Here is a 16,426-nt window from a genome sequence, read left to right on the forward strand (position 1 = left end):
AGCGTTTTTTGATGATTGTGGTTTTACTTTAATGTCTAAGCTGATTAAGTATAATGAAGTGAAGTTAAAAAAACTGTTTAATGAAGTGAATGAATGTCAGAATGAAATAATTAATGACTTGTTATTTGAAGAATATGACAATTTATATAAAAACATTTTAAAGAGAGTTGAAGTTAAGGTAGAAAAAGTATATATAAGGAAACAAGGTAAACTATCCAGGGACAGAGCACAGTACAAGAAAGGAAATAGTTATCCCTTACCATTTCAGAAAGTTAGGAAAGACCAGGGTAACCATGTTAATAGGTCTGCAAATGGTTATAACAAGAATACAGGAGGTAATAAAAGGGTTGAATTTCAGGATTTTCAGGAAAGGTTTCAAACTAGAAACAGGCATATGGATGAGTTAGATTCTTTTCATGAGGAAACTGATAATTTTTTAGGACCCCGCAGATCGGAAAGAATAGCAAACAAACAAAGAAACCCCTCGGATCCAGGACCACAGGAACTAACCAATGGGACGGATTTTGCATGGAGGACCAGAGGGAGGAGGGGAGATAGAAGAAATAGTTTTGAGGAAAACGGTATTACACAAACATACAAAGGTTATAAAATACATAACTATACTAATCTAAATGTGGAAAAAGAACACTTTGATTTATTTTCTAAGGGGTTTAAGTTTGTCAAGACCACACATGGGGATTTGGCAAACATACTACTGGAATTAAAAATATTCCTTCGAAAATTAAACCTGCAATTTACCTGTAAACAGCATAAAGCTGTCAATACCCCTGTTACTGCATTTACTGAACATACAGAAGTATTGAGGAGAAGAAGTATTTATAACCCCCCATTACACCCTGTGATTGGGACTTTTGAGTTTATAGTTATGAATGACATTTATGACACATTTGAGCCAACAAAAAGGTTGAATAAAACTAACAATTTAAATGAAAGAGAGTTAACTCTGTTTGAACAACTAAGAAAAGAGAGAAATCTCAGATTTATGCAACCAGACAAGGGTGGGGGAATGGTTATTTTCCATCAAGAAGCATATAATAATGTTTTAACAGGAATACTGATGGATCAAACAACCTACACCACTGTGTCCATGAATGAAATACAAATAGCATACAGAAGAATAGATAGTTGGTTAGAAGAATATCTTATTGAAAATAGAATTGGAAGGGACACATTTAATTTTTTGAAACAAACCCATCCTTACATACCACAAATATTTGCAATACCGAAGATACACAAAAATATTTTGAAACCACCCTTCCGCCCAATAGTTTCAGCAAAAAAGTCCAAAACCCAACCACTGTCTGTGTTTATTGACCAGCAATTAAAAGATATTGTCAAAACACAGACACATTTGGTGCAAGATTCCTGGGATTTCTTAGGTAAAATAACAAATGAATTATGGTCAGAGACAGTTAAAATGGTGACCATTGATGTTAAAGAATTGTTTACTTGTATACCCAGGAAACATGGGTTTGAGTACTTTGAGAACTGTGTTCATAAACATTCCAAATTAAACCTTGATAGGAAAAAATTGTTGTTAGAGTTGACTGAAATAGTCTTAGACAACAATTTTATTACATTTCAAGGGAACATTACAAGCAGATTACAGGTGTGGCTATGGGGACAGCTTGTGCCCACATATATGCAAATCTGGTCCTTCTTGAATGGGAAGAAGAATACATTTTGAAGAGTCCTTATCAGAAAAATATAAAAATATATCTTCGTTTCCTGGACGATATTTTTATATTATGGGAGGAAGACACCACAGAGGACCTAAAAGAATTTATGATATACATTAATCAAACTACTTCCTTCCTGTCCTTTACCCATGAAATTGAAAATAAGGTTATAAATTATCTTGACATAACTTTGAGTAAGGGGACTACTGGTTTTAAATCAAACATTTTTCGCAAAAATACATGGTGCAACAGTTATTTACATTTTAACAGCCAGCACCCCCTACATCAAAAGAAAAGCATTATTAAAGGACAGGCTGTTAGAATTGCCAGAATGACCTCCCAACACCAGGATTTACAAAAAGAATTTTCCTTTTTAATGGAAAAATTCTTGGAAAGGGGTTATCCCAAACAACTAGTTGGTGAGATTCTGGAACAAGTATACAAAGGATGGGGTATAAAATATATACCTCTTTTAGGTAATAAATTTATTCCCAATGAGAAAAAGGCAGACAATTTTGAGGATTATATGGGTGCCTGCATTGTGGAGTACAATGGATTTTCTGACTATTTTATCAACATTATTAAAAATAATTGGTCTATTTTCAAGACCAATAAAGAGATATACCAGACAGTTGGAAAAAAACCAAGATTTATATACAAGACAGCTACAAATCTTAAAAGATTTTTCGAAATGGAAAATAAAAAATATGACCCCAAGGAAGGTACTAAAAGATGTGGTAGGTGTCGACAATGTATGTATATTAATCAAACTGTGGAATTAAAATTGGAAAATGGCTTAAAAAGCAGAATTGCCTTTTGTAAGGGCAACTGTAGAAGCAAGATGTTGGTGTATTTAGCTACGTGTTCCAAATGCTCTGCTTTCTATGTGGGGAAGACCGAGAGGTCCCTCAGAGAAAGAATTTACGAACACATTTATAATATCAACAAGAGAAAGGAGACTAGTGCCTTATTTAAACATTCTGTTGACTGTGTAGGTTTCACTGATTTTAAGTTTGGGATTTTGGAACATGTTAAACCTGATCCAAGGGGAGGAGATGTTAAAAACCACTTGCTTCAAAAAGAAATTAGGTGGCAACTGAGGCTAAAATCAAACATCCCTCCCGGGCTTAATGAGTACACAAACATTAAGGCTATATTAGTGGAAAAAGCCTCTAGCGTATAAATATTTGTTAGTGTTTGAATACACACCATATTAACATTTTTTTAAACGAAAAACATGTTTACATTTGTAAAAATTTGTGTCAACACAATCAACAAATATATTTTTAGATTTTTTAAATTGTGTTAACACAATAATTTTTTAAAAATATCCATGCTAGCAACTTAGTTTTGTTTTAAATTAATATTGTCTCAAATTAGTTTTTAACAATAATATACAATAATAGTTTTTAACAATAGTTTTTAACAATAACATATGCACTTCTTTAGATACATTTTTACAAGTCACTAACATTTTACATTCACTTCACTATTTATTTATTTATTTATTCATTTACATTATATTAATTATCAGCTAACAAGTAGTAACGCAACATTATATGTAATGTAACCTAACCTATATATATATATTTTTTTCTTTTATACAATATAGGTATTTTTTAACAATTATGTATAAAAATAAATATTTATTAAACAACAAAAGGCACTGAAGCACTTTAACTAGACTGGTCCCTAATAGAACAAGTCCCTAAGGGAGTCTGTGGTTGACTGTTTAAATTGCATTTGACATATGGAATTTATTTTAGAAAATAATGGGTATGGCTTTAAATTACAAATGAATTTGTGTAATTAATGGATTAATTAATTGTTTTAAATTGTATAAAAATCATTGGCACCACACATTCATTATTCTGAAGAAGTCTGCATTCGGCAGATGAAAGCGCTAGATCTGTGATTGTGTTTTTGAAAATATTCGTTTAATAAAGTACTGAGGTCTGTATACACGGAGTTTTATTCCTGTTTGGTTTTTAGAACTTTTATTCCTGGTGACTGACACAATAAATTGATCCTAAAAGGCCTACTACCTGCTGCTATGAATTCATCTTCTGGAGCTCAACCCCCCACCAAAGTTTCCAAGTCTACTTTATCAAAGCACAGAAAATGCTTCCTGCCAAAGTCCCCTAGGACTTCGTTGCAGCCACTGACTAAGACCCAAAAAATCTCGGATTTAACTCTGATCCAAAGATCCAATTTTCTGATCCAAAATCCTCAGATCTGATAATTATATTGGCTAGTCCTATGGCACTTCCCTCAGATCCCAGACCCTTGGATCTGAAGCCTGGCACTTCTCATGGAATTCATTTGCCAGAGCATATGATGAAACAATTTTCTCCTACTGTGCATTCTCCATCCCAACAAACTGCAAGGAAGCATTCAAGGCCACAATCCACCACATCCTCCAGAAGTTTATCAGAAGCAGATGTGGATAGGATGATGTGAAAATTTCTTAGAGCTCAGATCCTGATAGGGGATTATACTAGCTCTATCCTTTTTTTGGATCCGTGAGTCTTCCAACTACATCTCATACTATTCTCTCTCCTTCTCCAATCCATCTCATGGTTTTGGAGCCCTAGGAGCCAAAAACCCAGAGAAATCTCGAGTTGGATCCAAAGAAGCTTACATCTTCATCCTCAATGGCATCCTTGACTAGTTCTGCTCTGATACCTTTGGATCAGAATGGGTCCTGGAGCCAAAGTATCAGAGTTGACTCCAATTTTCTCAGAGCCTCAGCTCTGGACAGTTCGGGTTTGACTCCATCCTTGAGGTACAGATCCGAGTGGAGTTGTGATCTGCCTGCAGTGGAAGCTTTGGTTTTGGTGCAGTTAGTCATGGCTTCTCTGGATCCATCTGCCTTTGAGATCATGGAAAGGGCTTTTTCTCTGTCTAGAGAACTGCCTTCTCATTCTTTGGATCCAGTTCCCCTCCCTTGTCAGTTCTGAGCTCTGAGTCAATCAGGCCTACTCCACAGGGACAGCCAGTTCCAACTAGTTTCCAAGCAGTTCCTGTAAAGGAACTTCCCCTCTCTTCTGATACCTCCCCTGAACATCCCACAGAGGAGATCCATCAGAAGTAGATGTTACATGGGGAGGCACACAGATTCGCCTTTGGAATTTCTCACGGAGGATACCCATATCCCCCTGATCACCACCTGATGATATCTCCTTTGGAGACATATTAAAGATTCTTAGGCAAAAGGGTGGTTGATCTTCTGAAAATCACTCTCCAGAATTTTTAACCCCCCCCCAAAGGTATACCCCACCTCAAAGGATGCCCAGTTGATGCTATGGTGGTGGCAGCAGCCATTAAGAAAGAACTAGCAGAATAGAGCTTTCTTGTCCACCCGCCAAACAGGGAATCTAGGGAGCTGGACATATTCTGAAAGAGAGTATTTGCCTCAGTGACCTTCACCTTGAGGTCTCTTAATTACCTGACACATTTCACAAGGCTACGGAGATTTGACCAAAGAGTTATCAATACTCTCTCATAGTCCATGTCTGCAGAGGACTTCAAAAGAGCATCCTCTCAGTTGGCCACTCTATAGTCAATTTCCAACACTTTCATGAGGCTGATCTCACAGCTGAAGGCACCTAACAAGCTGCTGCATCAGGCATTGCCATAAGGAGACATATCTAGATGTGGCTATGTGACTTTGTGGTGCCCTTTAAGATATTCTTCATCAACACTCCCTTCAATGGCACATCTTTATTTGGTCCAACGGAAAAAGAAATGCTTACCCACAGTGAACAGGAAGGAAAGACTGTCTACCATGAGAATCAAGTTTTCTGCTTCTCAATGAACCTTTCCCAGGAATCAGAGAGGTGGCAAGAAAATGTGGTTCTGGAAATCTCCGGGGCCTTTCCAAGATTCATGCGGGGACATCTCTTCCAGAGGAAAAGGAGGAAGTTCCAATGAGAGACATTGTCCTAGAGGCAGAGGAGGCCCGCAAAATCAGGGTTTCCATGAAACATCAGGACAGACCCTTCCAGCACTCCTGAAGTGCTCCAGACTGTCCAACTCTGGAGGCATTTGGCGGACGATTATCCTTACACCTGGATGCCTGGGCAAATATAACAGAAGATTCCTGTATGCTAAGGGTAATACCCAGAGGCTATTTTGTTCCATTTTTCCAACTTCCTATTTGGAAAAGGAAAAAGCTTCCCAACATTCCACCCAGTAGGAGGAAAGCAGCAGCACTAGAAATTCAAAAGCTGCTAGGCAAAGTAGTTATCCAAAAGGTCCCAGTAGAGCAAAAAGGATTCGGCATCTACATTTCTTTTTAGTGCTTGAAAAGACAGGGGACCTCAGACCAATTCTGCATCTGAGCAAATTAAATCAGTACATAAAAAGTCAAAGTTCCAAATGGTCACTGTTCAGTCCATTTTGCCATTTCTTTGCAAAGATGATTGGATGTTCTCCATAGATTTTCAGGAAGCATACTATCACGTCAATATAGACAGGTGATCAAGAAGACATTTACATTTTCAACTGGGAGCCAACCATTACCAATTCAGAGCCCTGCCCTTTGGACTCACCTCAGCCTCCAGGGTGTTTACCAAATGCATGGCAGTGGTGGTTGCTCACCTGAGACTCAAAGGATTCTGAGTCTTTCCATACCTGGATGACTGGCTCCTCACTGCTCCTTCCAAGCACCTACTCTTTCAGTCAAGGTTCATTTGCACCAGATTTGCCAGTCACTGGAGATAACAATAAATTATGCTAAATCAGACTTGATACCAGTTCATAGCCTGGAGTTCATGAGCACACACTGGACACAACAAAGCAAATAGCACCACTACTAATGCTTGGCATATCTATGCTCAGGTCTCAAGTTTATCAGATTATCTTCCATTCATCTCCTTCAGTTAGGTTAGTTCTTCAAGCTCTAGGATCCAAGGCAGTGGCCATTGTGTTATCCCCCTTGGCACACAATGTTTTATGCATGCTCTTCAGTGGACTCTTTGCTGTTCAGTGGTCCATTCTTCAACGTTCACTATCCTTTCCTATCAAGCCTACTCCAATTTGCAAATGATAGATTCAGTAGTGGATCCAGTCAAAAGACATTCATCTAGGCTGGCTCTTTGTTTTACTGCCCCAATGGCCACTGTGACTGTAGATGCCTCCCAGCTGGGATGGGGCATTTTCTGGGAAGGACAGTCCAAAGCATGTGGTTCCCCCTAAGAGGCTAATCTGCATATCAATGCACTGGAGATGAGAGCAGTCCTGTTAGCATTGCAGGCCTTTCAAAATGTTTTTCCTTCAGGGACTATTGTGATTCAAACTGACAACGTCTGTTGTGTGGTACACCAACAATCAAAGAGAAACTTGATCTTTACTCTTCTGCATAGAGGCCACAAGAGCATGGGAATGGGTGATCTCTTCAAACCGCTTTCTAGATGATGTTCCCCAGTATGTGCATTGCAATGTGTTAGCGGACAAATTAAGCAGATCCATTTTGATGCCACACAAGTGATCTCTCAAACAGTCTGTGATGGAAGAAATTTTTTGTCATTGGGACCAACCTTGCTGTGACCTTTTTGCTTCCCCTCTCAACAAATGCAGTAGATATTTTGCCCTAATCCCACCTCAGGGGGAGTCACTGAGAGATGCTGTAGTCCATGTTTGGCCCACTGGCCTCCTTTACACTTGCTTATCTCCCACTTCCCTTGATTCCCACAAAATGTAAACAGGCTGAAGAGCTCAGTCATCCTCATTGGCCCTTTCTGGCCTCAACAGGTATGGTTCCCCTTTCTGTGGTCTCACCTTTGTTATACTCCATGAATACTGGAACCATTTCCAGACCTCCTCTCATATCCTTCAGGGATCAGCCATCCCAATATTCAGGCCCTCAGTCTACCCACATGGTTTCTCCACTTTCAGTGATGATCAGACAGCCCACATTTTCTTCCCCAGTGCATTCCTTAAATTTGTTCTCACAGAAAGACTCTACCACGAAGAGTTATAAGAGCAGGTGGAAAAGATTTTCACTTTTGGCATTGAAATATGACGTTGACACTTTTTCTGCTCCAGTTTGTGCTGTACTTGAATTTCTGGCTACCCTTTTTAAGGAAAGAGCTAGTTTTTCTGCTATTAAACTGCAGTTAGCAGCCATTTCCTATTCTCATACTGGAGATAAAAAATATTCCTTGGCTTCTTCCAAGTTATGCAAAGCATTTCTAAAAGGCATTTTCCTCCTTAGACCACCAATAGAGGATTCTTTACCTCCCTTGTGATTGTGTTACAAGGTCTAACTCAGAAACCTTTTGAAACTTCAGCAAATAATGACCTAAAATATCTTTCACTGAAAACAGCCTTCTTAGTAGCTGTTACCTCAAAAAGGAAAATATCTGAACTCTAGTGTCTTTCTTCAAAAACTTCTTACATTATTTTTCATAACGATAGGGTTAGCTTATGGACAAACCCTTATTTTTCACCTAAAGTAAACAATAACCAATCCATTCATTTACTTATGATCTTTCTAAAAGTTTCAAACAAAGGAGAATATATGCTTCATCTCCTAGATCTGCACAGACAATTGCATTTTTATTTACACAGGACAAAATAAAGTAAGATCAATTATTTGTTTCCTTTTACTAAACAGACTGGGTTGTGCAGTTTCTAAAGTTACTGTAGCTAAATGGATCACTGATTGCATCTCCTGGATCTGTTCTCAACAAGACATTCCCCTACCTAAAACATCCAAAGCTCACAAACCAGATCTATGGCTACTTTATCTGCGTTTTGGTCAAGAAAATTTATTGATGATATTTATGCAGCTGCCACTTGGTCCAATGCTCATACCTCTGTTTTGCATTACAAATTAGACCTTGTATCCAGAAGCAGAGCTGGCTTTGGCTTGGCAGTACTCCAGAATATCCTTCCTTGAGGGCCACCCAAGATCAGTGTAGCTAGGGACTTTGTTCCATGTGTTGAGGAAGAATGAAAATGCCTACATCAAATTTAAAAGTTATATACTCATAACTAGTCATCTGGGTTGTCCATTTTTATTGTTACTCAACTTCCCTCCCATCCATCCCCCATCTTTAAATCTGGAGAAAACTTGTTGGATAGTAATTGGAACCTATAGTTCTGTGAGACATTCTTTCTTTCAGATATCCCTGTTTCTGTCTTGTGATAGGGTTCTTATGGCAGCAAACTTGATCTGAGCCATTGGGGATGGACTGAGGCATTATGGGTAGAGGGAGGACCTCGAGAGTTGGATCCAAAGTCTAGGGTATGCGACTGAGTCGGATCTGAGGATCAGATTCAAACCAATATGTTGAGAAAGAATGAAAATGTACAAACACAGTTGCCTAGTTATGATGAGTACATAACTTTTAATTTAAAAGGTTTACTCCCTCCATCCTCTGTGGGGCCTGCACATCCCACTATGTCCCTTTCTCCAGCCAAGTCATCAGCTGATAAGAAAAAAAGAGAGGGAAAAGGAAAAGACAGAAGGGAAAAGGACAGACTAAAAGAGAGAGTGAAGTAAAAGGACATTATGAATCCAAAAGATAGACAGAAAAAGAGCTCTACGTCTCTTCTTGAAGGGCAGCTGGATATGAAGGCTCCAGACCTTCAGCACCAATCGCCATACATGTTTTCATATTAGTTGGATCTGACTAAGTTGCTATACTTGGAAATCCTGAGTTTGATGTTGTCTGTGGCTCTGATATCTGGTCAGATCTATCATTTGTGGCTGTTGCCCTGGAGCCAGAGCTTCTTCATGGTTGGTAATGCCCTCTAAGAGCGTCAAGTATTTGGACTTGGACCAGCTCATGCAAACCTTCCTGAAGGCCCAAGTAGATGTGGTGGTCATCCCAACTTCCTCAATGCTGAGGGTGGAGAACATGTTTTCAGAGCCCTAATGTTTGTTGCTCTTCCACCAGCCCAGCTTTTTGCACTGGTGACTGGTTTTGATACTACCTTGTGTCATCCCTTCATCAGTGCCAACAGCTTAGCTGCCTTCAGCTCCAACTAATGCCTTGATTAGTTTGAGTCTGGTAATTTTGGAGTGCCATGTGCATCCTGGAGCTGAGAGGTTGAGACTCTAGTTTATCAGAGCCATCCCTACCCTTGAGTGTTTCTGCTGCAGACACCTGTGCTCTGGTCTCAACATCAGACTTGACTGGGTCAGAAGTTGGAACTTAGGTTTGATTTTGATTCTTGGGTCAGGCAGGTTCCCTTTTTGGTTGTCTGGTGTCAGCATTCAACATCTTGGTGGACTTTGTCACCGTCCAAGATGGGTGACTCTTTTCTGGTGTCATATCTGAACTGATTCTCTTATCTGTCCAGGATTTCTGTTTCAAATGGCTGCCTTCAGGACAACTCACACTGGCAGGCATCAAGCAGCCGCATACCTGAGGCTTCCTTGTCCATCCTAGCCATTTCCACAGGAGGTGCACAGGAAGAGCTATTATAAGAGGAAAAACTTAGAGTCTCCTGAAGAATCTCTTACTAAGTACTCAGACCTTGTTGAAGGGGAAGGGTTCCCTAAATCTCCCTGTGAGGATGCCTTCTTTAACAAATCTACTTGAGTTCATAAGATAACTATGGGTTCAACAGCCAAAACTACTTTCCCGGAAGAGTCTTTCTTTTTTGAAGCCTTTTGCATGGGCCCATGCACATCTTTTGGTGGAGAGAAACTGATGTGGTAGAGTCCATTCCCTGCAAACCTGATAAGGTGCTGGTCTCCCCCAAGAACAGGTCCTTTTTGGAGCAAATGTTCCTTGGTGGATGATATTGTCATCCCTGCAATTACCAAGAAAGAGATCTGAGGTGGTGAACCAGTTTGTAAGCAAGCTTGTGCTTCAGCCATATTTGTCATTCATGTGCTGAATTATATGGCATATTTGATTAGGCTTCAGAGACCTAATTTCTGAAGCTTCTAGATCAGTAGTATTTCAGCCTTCTGTGGAGTCTCATAAGACTTTTGATACTCAGTTGATCACTATGCAATCCATCCCAAATGTGTCCGTGAGGTTTATCTCAAATGCAGCAGATGATGTGGTTGCACAGCAAGCAATAACATCACCATTTGCTGCCATTCCTAGATGCATCTTTACAACTTCATGGAATGCTTCAAGGTATCTTCTAATGCCCACTTTGATGGGTCCACCTTATTCGGTCCGAAAGTTAAAAGACGCTTTGATAAGCAACAAGTAAGAGGGCAAGAGTTTGTCTGCTGTGAGTGTGTTTTTCCACCCCAGAAGACCTTTCTCTGGGAACAAGAGAAGGGGAGAATGATGTTCTTCCTCAAATTGCAAAAGTTTGCTCTGGATGCTCCAGCTGAAGGTGTTTCTATGAGGTGAGGGAGGTAGCTTTAATTGATGCTGCCGTAGGTGCAGAGATGGTCTGCAGTACCAGAGCTTTAGGGAATCTTTTCTGGAAAGTCATTGCACCACTCCTAAAAATTTGCCCAGCTGATTCATTTCAGAGGTAGTCAGGGGGCTCTTGGCTCTCCACCTAAAAGCTTGAGAGGCCATCATGTTTAGATTCCTGGGTGGCGGAAATTATTTCCAGAGGCTACACAATACCTTTTCTGGCTTCTTCAAAGCCAGAGAAGGAAGGCAACAGTAGATGTAAAAATGTTTCTCAAGAAACAAGGTTATTCAAAAGGTCCCATCAGATAAATTAGCACCCAGGGTCTGTTTGAGATAATTTATTTGTTTATTTATTTTTGTGTAACAGTCAAAAAAAGCCTTCCAAAGACCAAATTAAAGCACCAACAAAGATGAGCCAGCATACTGTGTTCAAGAAATCACTTTATTGTAGATAAAACAGAAAAATATCACAGCCTTCTTCAGTGCAATCAAAATACAACTGTTTAATCTTTAAATACACCTATCTAGAGGCTTATTGGTTTATCCTAGAATTGTTCATTTAAACCAGGTGGAAATAATCCACCCAGTTTTACAATCCACTTTTTTTCTTTGTTATTTAAAATTGAGTGCCACCCTGTTTTAATGGATTTTTGTAATATCAATGACCATGAAAGAAAATCTGGCAGTAGGATGTATCAAATGATGTTTATATAATGCATTAGTTGCCTTTTTGTTTTTGATATTACTAATATGTTCCAAAATTCTGATTCTCAATGGACGAGAAGTCTAACCAATGTAGAAGGAACCACAAATACATGTGGCTTGGTATATTAAAAAAGTTTATATCATAAACTACAGAGCTATTACGACTGGAAAATTGTTTGATTTCATAACCTTATCACAGTGGGTACAATGTCACATGGATAACAGACAACTAGAGGATCACCTGATAAAGTGGTTTGAATATATTGGGATGGTTGATACATAGAACCATGTTTGTAATGGTTAAAACAGGAACTAAGATTTTGCCTTTCTGGTATAATGTAAGCTAGTTCATCATCACATTGTAGAATATTCCAATGCTTGTTTATACTTTGAATTAAATTCCCAGTGTTCCTAGTATATGTTGTAACAAACCTGATGGGTTGAGCTATTGAAATATTATGGTCTTTGTACCTTTCTGTTAGTTGAATTAACCAGGTTGCTAGCTTGTAACACATAACCCATACCATAACCCCTGGATTTGAACCTATTTGTGAGATCCTTCCTTTGATTTTGAAAAGAAGAATCATCAGAGCAAATGCGCTTCAATCTAATAAATTGTGATTTGGGAATATTATTATCTTAGTTCCTGTTTTAACCATTACAAACATGGGTCTATGTATCAACCATCCCAATATATTCAAACCACTTTATCAGGTGATACTCTAGTTGGCTGTTATCCATGTGGACATTGTACCCACTGTGATAAGGTTATGAAATCCAAACAATTTTTTCTCAGTATTATAAGCTCTAGTTTATGATATATATTTTTTTTTGCCAGTATTAGATTGGTTAATATATCATCAAGCATGTATTTGTGGTGGTTCCTTCATTGGTCAGACTTCTCATGAATTGAGAATCAGAATTTCGAACATTTTAGTAATATTAAAAAAAAAAAAAAATAAACAATCATATAAACATCCATTGATACATCCTACTTTGCCATTTTTTCTTTCAAATTCATTTTCATTATTAATAAAAAAAATCCATTAAAATAGGCACTTTAATATAAAAAAAAAAAAAAAAAAAAAAGAAAAATGAAAATGGATATTGTGAAACTGGGTGGATTAAATTTCAGGATGAACCAATAAAAATCTCTAGATAGGTGTTAAGATTTAACAGTTGTATTTTTGATTGTTTGAAGAAAGGCTGTGATATTTTTTGGCTGAAACTCTGGTGTTTTATCTACTGTTTTATCTGTTCTTTTACACACAATTCACAGTGCTCATCTTTTGTTGGTATTTATTTTTGTGTGCCAAAGAAAAACAAGGGTGTCAGGCCCATTTTGGACCTAAGCAAGTTTAACCTCTTTGTCAAGCAGACCAAGTTCTGGATTGTGATGGGTGCAGTACATTCTGCCTCTACTGAGGAGGGACAGTTGGATGTTCTCTGTAGACCTCAAAGACGCCTACTACCACAACAAAACAGAGAGGCACTCCAAGAGGTTATTGCACTTCTGGCTGGGAGCGAGTCACTTCCAATTGCAAGATCTGCCATTTGGTCTCAGTACTGCTCCCTGGGGTGTTAACCAAGTGCATGACATTAGTAGCAGTCTGGCTCAGGTAGAAAGAATTTCAGGTCTTTCCATACCTAGATGACTCCTTATAGAGATCCATGTTGAGAAACGTTTTGCTCCAGCTGTGCCTGTCCTTGGGCATAACTGTCAGTTTTGAAAAATCCTACTTAGAACCTATACATACCCTAGAATTTATAGGATGCCATCTGTACACCATCAATCAGATTGCCAGGTTACTTCCCTTTAGCCTTTCTTCCCTGCAATTTCAGTCCATCCAAGTCTTGTCACTTCAGAGGCCACCAGTTAACTTAATATTGTATCTTCTTGGCCTGATGGCCTCTGCGATTTATCTGGTTCCTCTGGCTAGGTTCTTTATGAGAGTTCTACAGTGGACTATCAGTTCAACAGTCCCTACATAACTATCCACTATCCTTTCCAAATTGTCTAACCAGCATCTATCACCTCCATGTGTCTTGGTGGGTGATATTGGATCCCATTCCAGCAGATCATCCTTTTGCTCTTCCCCCAAGCAGAGGACATGGTGATCACTGATGCTTCCCTCCTGGCATGGCATTGTGGCATTTCAAGGGTAAGAAAGCCCAAGGCATCTGGTCCCATTTGGAGGCCTGTCTTCACATCAGTTTTCCAGAAATGAGAGCCATCATGGCATTGCATGCCTTACAAGACTGCCTCCTCAAAGGTATGATAGCTATTCAAACTGACTACACTGCAGTGGTTTGGTGCATAAACAAGCAAGGAGGAACCCATTTTACCTTGTGTGTCAAGATGCTATAAGGTTGTAGCAGTGGACTATGTCATCACAATGCTTTCTGATAGCAACACACATCCTAGAAGATCAAACATCCTAGCTGACAATCTGAGTAGGAGTATTTTAAAGCCTTATGAGTGGTTCCTCAACCCATCAGTGGTGGTGCAGATATTAAACCACAAGGGCCAACCATGCTGCATTCTCTTTGCCATCCTGTTCAGCATCAAATGCTGCAGGTTTTTTGCTCTGATTCAAATAACCAAACTGCAGGCAGGGACAACGTAAAGCACCAAAGAATGAACTTTAGCTATAAAACACTAAAAACGACATGCACTAAGTGCATTTATCCCAGGTACAATCCTGTGGGACTTCATCAGAGTGTATCACAAAAAACAGCAACTCACTTCACGACAGAAACCAATCGTGCCAAACATTAAATTCAGTTAAGTTAATTAATTAATAGGAGATGAAGCCATAATTAATCTTATTCAACCTAATGTTGTTCAGTACATAAAAATAAAAACAAATGTATATACAATAAAATTGAAGTAAATAAGTTGTAAAACATATAAATAAACAGAATAAAATGTAGAAACGTTAAAAGTACCTTCTCATATTTAAAACAATTTTCAAAGACATGTTCAGCCCTGGCAGACTAGTAGCATTTAATCTGATCTGCTAACACAGTTCCTTATATTCTAACAAATTCTCTGCATTGCCCTCTTACATTAAACCTAGCTCTATCATGTACAAAAAAGATAAAACTTTTAAAATTCAAGCGTTCAAGGGAGTGCCTATAAACAGCATTAGTGGACTTGTGATTCTTTATATCCTTAAGCCGTTCATGAATTCTATCCCTAAGTTTCCTTTCAGTCTTATCAACATATAAAATGCATTGCATGAAGTTCAAATAGCAAGGTAAACAATTTCCACAGACTTGCAGTTGACATGTCCTGGACAACTAATGGTCCTGTGAAAGTCTTTAACCACAAAATATGAACCTTCATTAATGCATCTACAAACTGAACATGTGCTACATTTTGACATTTTTGATCTATACCTGTCATCATTAGTATAAATTGTTGTTTCAGTGAATTCCTTTAAATTCCTGCCTCTACCATATGCGAAAAGAGGGGGGGGGCTTCCCTAGTTTCTTTTTAAGCTTTTCAGTGAAGATAAATTGCCAGTTGGAGGTTATAATGTTCTTAATTTTGTATGCTTCTTTATTATAAGGTTTATATATTATATTATAAGGTATAACAAATGCACCCTGTTTCGTTACCTTATTATCAACTTCCACGTGAGCTTCATAAAAAGTTACATTGTGCTACTCCCTAACATGCGAGCATCACAATTATTTATTCCTAGACAGATAGTACTTTTTAAATTCTCTAATAAATTCCATGGATATTCTGTCTGTGTGAACATAGGAATTAGTTTGTTCATTCAAGATGAAACTTATTATCTTCAGAGGTAAGTCAAGATAAATGGACCATCTGCCCTTTGACTATACTTTTTTGAAAAATAGGATGGCAGCTGTAATAATGTAGGTGTGCATTGGAGAAAGTATCCTTCCTAAAGATTGTTGATTAATTTTCATTCAGTAAATCTTTATAAATAGTGACATCCAAGTAATTAATACACTCATAAGTCAAATTCCAATAGCCTCTAGTCCCACCAAGGTACGATACAGAATCAACAAAATCATGCTTATTCCCTTCCCAGAACATAAGAATGTCACCCAGGTATCAAAAATATACACGTACTTTGCTAAAAAATGGGGGGGGTTGTAAGACAAATTGTCTCTTCCAGGCTGCCAGTAATGTATCGGTAAAAAGAGGGACACGTTTGGCTCCCATCGCTACACCGGTCTTCTGATGGAAAAAGTCACCTTCAAAGAAGACAAAGTTGCTTTTTTTTTTTTTTTTTTTTTTTTTTAAGTACTATGTCCATAAATTCCCTAATTACGGTGATGTCCTTGTGATCAAATGACGTCAATTCACACATTTCCATAAACATCTCTAATCCGTCTTTTTTTGGGATTGCAGAAAATAAATTGAATATATCAATAGTCACGAACAAAATATTAGCCTCAAACGTTTTTCATTTAGCATCAATGAACTCAGCTAAAAATTCAGTCTTAGACCTATGTGCTGCTGCAATAGGTCTGAATAAAAAATGGGGGGGGGGTGTAAGACAAATTGTCTCTCCCAGGCTGCCAGTAATGTATTGGTAAAAGGAGGGACACGTTTGGCTCCCATCGCTACACCGGTCTTCTGATGGAAAAATTCACCTTCAAAGAAGACAAAGTTGCTTTTTTTTTTTTTTTTTTTTAAGT

The sequence above is a fragment of the Protopterus annectens genome, chromosome 16.part0 (assembly GCF_019279795.1).
Source record: "Protopterus annectens isolate FY-2018-M chromosome 16.part0, PAN1.0, whole genome shotgun sequence".
Lineage (NCBI taxonomy): Eukaryota > Metazoa > Chordata > Ceratodontiformes > Protopteridae > Protopterus > Protopterus annectens.